Genomic DNA, 6,441 nt, shown 5'->3' with positions numbered 1-6,441 from the left:
GGGGCTACCGGCCCCAGGGGGATCCAGCTTTCAACGGAAAGGGGGGGGGGGTTTCATTTTCCCCATCGGCAGCTAAACTTGTTTTCTGGGGCGTGTTTTTACAGACGAGATTAGAAAGCTCGTAAGGAAGAAATAAATAACGCGTGCACGCAAAGCACGAGCTCAAATATTTGGACGTATCATGTATTTACACCTGAAAGATTTAACCTTCTGAGCATTTTTTTGGGGTAATCATGATTAAATATGAGTATCTAACTGAACAAATAGTGCGAGCTGAATGTATTTTGTACCCGAAAGGGGACTTGTTTAGGACTGTTTGCCGTGAAGAGCTGTAAGTTCTGCACTTTTCTTGAATCATGAAGAGGATGCTCCAGCACTCACTTTGTGATTATCAAGAGTAAAAAGTGTTTAAAATCTTAACCTTTCAGATATGATCAAATTCATTAATTATTTCGAACCCGCGCTTCGCGCAAGCATGTTTCGATTGATAAGATACAAGAATTCTTACATACAGTACTTAAAACGTCCCCGTTTAAGAAAATATTTCAGCTTGCAGTTCGCACGCGTAGTTTCTGAAACACGAATTGTCATATTATAGATTTACAAATAGGTTTCTAATAAAAAAAAAATCAGCGAAACAATCCCGTTCTCTGAACTTCAGAGGTGCCCTTGGCTGTCACTGGACTTGGTGATTACGTAATGAGCACTGAGGCGACATGAGCTCACAAAGGCGGGAAATCTGAATAACTCCCTCGTAATGATAGAAGTACACCATTACCATTGCACTGGGTGGTATGAATGGGCGATATTCAAACACATATAATAGAATGCCTTTCAGTTCAACTTGCGTGTAAGAAATGTAGACGGAAAGAGAGTTCGAGAACGACTGTTAATCTGTGTAGTCTGTGACTTCTAAGCAGGGGAAGAAATTAAACTTGCAGATATTTCATTGGTGTTGTTAAAAACTCTTCCATCAAAGAATATATTGATTAAACTTGACGAGTGCAGTGTGCATTTTCGACATGGAAGATGCAGCAACATAATGGACTTGGAAATAGGTAAGCCTACGAGAAGACAAGCCATTTAGATTTTTGCCCTTTTTTAACATTGATATCTGCTAGATGATGACATGCCGAATGACATGACTTGTGTAGATCAAAACCAGAGGAAATGGATTTCGGAGCGGTTAATTGACTGAAAAGTGAAATAACTTTGCTCTAATACCGTTTTCTTGTTTGTTTTCACTGTGAAAACTCAGAAGCAACCATTTTCTAGAGCTTAAAAATACACACAGTCTATGTATGTCGCTAAATGATGATTTACTGTTAAAGATCAATGCGAACTAAGTAGATTGGGTCACAGTTTACTTCATTGCTCGGAAGATCATCACCGCCAACATTGTTGTCCTCCATTGCATTTTAAAGATTTCTTTCACCACTGAAAGGAAATTGAAAAAAATACACAAGAAAACCCCCAGGTAGAAATTTGAGGTGATCCAATCTAATGGTGATGGTGATGATGATCTGGGTAATGATGATAATGATGACGATGATGATGACGATGATGATGGTGGTGATGGTGGTGGTAATGATGATGATGACCATGACCATCTTCTTATCCTCCTTTGCATTTTAAAGATTTTTTATACCGAAAAGAATTTTTAAAAGAAGAGAGATAGGACATGGGGGTGACCCAATCTAATGGTGACGGTGATGATGATCTGGGTAATGATAACGATGGTGATGGTGATGATAATGATGGCGATAAGGGTGATGGTGGCATAATGATGATAATGATCATGGTAATGACGATAATGACCATCTTAGACCATTATTTCAATACAAAAACAGGGGAAAGTGTAACACGTCTAAAACAACATAAATTCGAGAAATATATTCAGTTTAATTTTGTGGCCCTCGTTTATTGAATTACGTTTCAAGTGATATATAAAACACAGTGACTCACAGAACACTTCACAAATTTACTATTGCTGCTTGAAGAATGTAATTAATCAGAGATACTCCCAAAATATTTCACCGATAAAGTTTTTTTAATGTATTTCTGAAAATAGTGTGGTGATGATAATGATGAGAAGTATCATGATTTGTGATGACGATGATGATTAAGGTGATGTCGGTGATGATGATGATGATGATGAAGATGTTGGCGATGATGATGATTTTGGTGACTGTGGTGTTGATGATGGTGATGATGATGATGGTGATTTTGGTGATTCGTGGTGTTGATGATGATGGTGACGGTGATGATGATGACGGTGATGATGATAATGATATTGATGGTGATGATGATGAAGATGACTTTGATTATGATGATAGTAATGATCATGATAATGCTGGATGAGGACGATGATAATGTACCTTTATATCACACTCTTAATTGTTCCTGATACCTTGGCCCGTATTCTGAAGTCGGGTTTAACTTAAACTCGGGTCTAAAGTTGTGGTTTAAGTATGGGAAGCCAAAAGTGTCAAATTTTGTATTAAGTTGCATGTTTCTTATGTTTACTATACTCTTTCATGATTCATCGATGGTGAAGACAATCATCTATTCATACTTCCCAGACAATTATGAATGATTTGAGAGCCAGACGAGCTGAAATATGATATCTCTACTGTTAGTCATTTATGTGACAATTGGCTATCCATATTTAAACCACAACTTTAAAACTGGGTTAAAACTGGGTTTAAGTTAAACCTGACTTCAGAATACGGGCCCGTGACGTTAATCGGTACAAAGGGTACTTCGGAGCCATAGACTTCTTACACATGTGAGAGAACGTCCTAATTTTTCTTTCGCTGATTATTTAGATTTACAATCAGTCATGGTATTGTTGCCATTGTATCTGACTTCGTCTCAATAATACATAGTATAACACGTTTATTTTTCATTCTGTTAAATTGAAGTATAAATAAATTATAAATGATATAAATCTTGATAGTCACTAATCTTTATGCTAAATTGCACCAAACCCACAGATTATTAGATTAATGTACAAAGAGATTGGCATTTAAATCTTTCTGTCCCAATGAAGGGGGGGGGGGGGGGGGAATTGACCAAATCCAAATCTATCTTTCAGACACAGTCATAATTTACTTTTTGATCATCCTAATTGTCCGATGTTAACAGAGAATATGGTGAGTGAGCAAAACAAACTCCTTAGGCAGTTTTATTTTCAAAATAAAAGAATGTCATTGAATAGCTTTAATATCAAATAAACAGAAAAAAAGCTTGAACTTTGATACTAATCATATGTTCCTATGTTCTTTTGCCCATTAACCCACTATTTTCTATCTTTCTTGCTTAGATGATAATTGTCTTCAGCATATCAGAGAATGGAACCTATAGAGATGAACATTCGGGACGAGAATCTCTACTTTCTCCAGTAAGGTTTGTCATGACTTTCCCATTCTCAACCAATATTTAGGCATTTTTGTGATTTTTCTGACTGTCCCTTAATTTAGATGTTTTATACATGACCTTATCTTTGTCTCTGGCATGTAGACCAATATCTGTTTCATTTCCTGCAAAAGTTTGCCCAAATTTTCTTTCTGGTTTTCGTATAAATTTTTGAGCTTCTATCTTCCTTTTCTTCAATTCATTATTTCTACTAAACATGATTTTCCTTGATTGTTCGATGGCTTGATATAGAAGTTTCTGTTTTATTTCAGTTTATTTAGTAATTTCTTTGTTCCACCATTGGAAATGAATTCGTCCCAATTCGCTTTTTTTTGGGGGGAGGTCGCTTCATTTCATTTATTTCAAATGTTTCGTGAATGAATAAAAAGTTTTCTTGATATCATCCTGATCATGCTGATGTTGACTTAATTCATCATTAAAGATTCATTCAAACTTTCGGGCAATTCTCTCCGAATACTGTTTGACTAGTAACTTGGAAAGGATAACTTCAGAAGAATCTTCCATTACCTTCCACGTGGCCTTACTAGCAATTTTTTTCAGTTTTTGTTATTAGCACCCTCCCTCCCGAAAAAGATACGTTCAAATTTCTTTCTATTACTTGGAATGCTGGCGATACATTTTGTAGTGAGTAGGCCTGTGTTTTTTTGTCAAATTGTAGAAAAGATCTTTAAAAAAAATCTTAAAATAAAAAATTAATGAGGAATCCCAAAAGAAAAGCTCTTACAAAATTCGTGTGACAAAGTCGGTAAAAAGGGGCCTTGAAACGATTTCTTATTTTTTGTTATCGCGTTCTACACCATGTTTCTTTATATGAATCTCAACCGTCTTGATGCCGCATGGGGAGAAACATTAAACATATGATATATGAATGAGGTAGGAAATAATTTATTAAGGGTCAATTGGTCGGCAAAATAGGAGAAAGTGAATTTAGAGTTCAACCCCTCCCCAATTTTTGACAAAAGTATATTCATATCTCTTAATGATCATTTCATTTTAGGCCTTACGTCTAGATCATCAATGTCCACTAAGCCCTAGAAGGTAGTCGTGACTCCCTAGTGCCCATGAGACACTAGAGGGAGAAAGTTATATTCTATGACGATGACAACGACGTCGACGACCACGACGACTCTGGTTCATTTCAGCTTTTGGTCAGCGATGCATCCGCAGTGGATCGAGCAGGATGTGGGATCACCGTGGGAGGTTATGCACTCATGGCGCGCAGGGCTTAGGTGGATAGCAATACTATTATCGTAACATTGTCGTTTACTGGTAGGGCTTGGATGCTGGTGCTGAGACCCCCCCCCCCCAAAAAAAGGATTTTTTTTTTAGATTTGGCGATTTTTATCAGTACAATCTTAAGCGAGATTTTAAAGTGTTAGTCCGATTTCGACTATTTATGCAAGTCAAATCTTCAAATGATATGTATTTCTGAATCTTCGATATTTTGTTTTCCAGCGAATTTTTCAAAAATATGCACAATGTTAACAGTTCGACGTCCCCATGTTTTCCTCATTATTGAGATCTGGATTTTGATTGGCTGCTGAGCCTTTTACCAAGGTAGCTGCCAAGGAGCAAAGGTACAATATCATAGGTCAAATAGTAAATATCATTCAATGGGACCCTGAAACTTAATTGGCTCTTTATTTAAAAAAATAATAATCTTGTTCTCTTATAACCTGGTAAAACAGTGTTATTTGAAAAAGGCAGCACAATGTTAGTTATTATCGACACACATTTATATTCCACTTATATTTTTGAAGGAAGTGATACATATCAACTCATTCATGCAGAGCCTATATTATGTTTCAAGGGAGCAAAACTCATGAATGGCCCTTTTTCTATATTTATAGAAAATATGAAAATTCACTGGTATCCCCGCCAAGGAAATAAATCTTTCCTATTGCCTGGAACCCATATTGCGCTCACGAAAAATGCTAATAAAGGCAAATGCATTTTTACTGCCTAAAAATGTTCACGCTAATATGCCAAATTATAAAGGGTTTGCTATGCTTTAGGGCCACTAAGTTAAACTTAACATTTCATATGGAAAGGCAAACACCACCTGTTGTATTTCCTTACATGTGTTTTCTCTGTTATATATACAAAAATATGTAAACCGGGATTTACTTTTTCAAATATCTAAACCGGGATTTACCTTTTCCAAACCCAGTGATACCCTCCAGCCTCCATATCCTATATGTGTATTGATTATGTCTAATCATACATTGCATTTTCTGTTTGTTTGTAAATTAGGGACAAGCTCTGCTATAGCCTTTTATATAATTGTCAATGCTTGTAATGATTCCATGCCTTTCAAGTGCCTTGTTACAGGAAGCATGGAAAACTTGAAATATTCGGAAATACAATTTGTTTTATTAAAAGAAGTCACTTAAAATAAGCACAAACAAAAAATAGAAGAAATGATAATGAAGATAAATAATTGATATGTATTTACAAATCAATGTTTAATCAGACATAATCATCTACATCACTTGTAATTTACTTCAAAAAATCATTATCGTGATGAAACACCGGAAGAATACGGATAACTTGACCATCTATTGTGGAAGATATGATGTAAATGTCTGGACTCCTGTTTTACAAAACTCCTCAAAAGTTCTGCAACTCAAATTTGACGGATGATTTAAATTTTTTTATTCAACTATCAAAATTGAATTTGAAGTATGTATCATCTGAAACATATTCCCTAAACGATGAAACCAATATCTCGAACCCGCTTTTCTTTCTTAACTCTTTAAAATAACGTGGTTCAACGTTAATTATTCTAAGCAATCCAGGGCTCCGATCCGTAACACGAAGGTTTGCAATCAATCGCTAAATACCAATGACCAATCAAGATCATCGTTGCATGCGCGCTCTGTTTAAAATACTGACCAGGAACCAATCAGTGTGGTTCTTTCATATTTGCGATTCTATATGGAACACATCAGTGCATGTTAACAATTCTCAGTCCATCCTGGGAATTGGGAATTCACGTCAAAG

At 35.9% G+C, this 6,441-nt stretch overlaps 1 long non-coding RNA gene across 2 annotated transcripts; it reads left to right on the top strand.

Moving 5' to 3' along the window:
- The first annotated feature begins 704 nt into the window (after nucleotides 1-704).
- On the top strand, nucleotides 705-4,739 carry LOC121411488. Of its 2 annotated transcripts, none has more exons than XR_005969477.1 (3): nucleotides 705-1,058; nucleotides 3,326-3,403; nucleotides 4,436-4,739. It is a non-coding gene; the product is annotated as an uncharacterized LOC121411488 (long non-coding RNA). The 2 variants fall into 2 exon arrangements; XR_005969476.1 differs by having other exon boundaries at nucleotides 706-1,058; nucleotides 3,326-3,408.
- The last annotated feature ends 1,702 nt before the right edge of the window (nucleotides 4,740-6,441 follow it).

Source organism: Lytechinus variegatus, chromosome 3 (genome assembly GCF_018143015.1).
Source record: "Lytechinus variegatus isolate NC3 chromosome 3, Lvar_3.0, whole genome shotgun sequence".
Taxonomy (NCBI): domain Eukaryota; kingdom Metazoa; phylum Echinodermata; class Echinoidea; order Temnopleuroida; family Toxopneustidae; genus Lytechinus; species Lytechinus variegatus.
The sequence above is the reverse complement of the archived record's forward strand: the minus strand, read 5'-3'. Positions and strand labels throughout refer to the sequence as shown.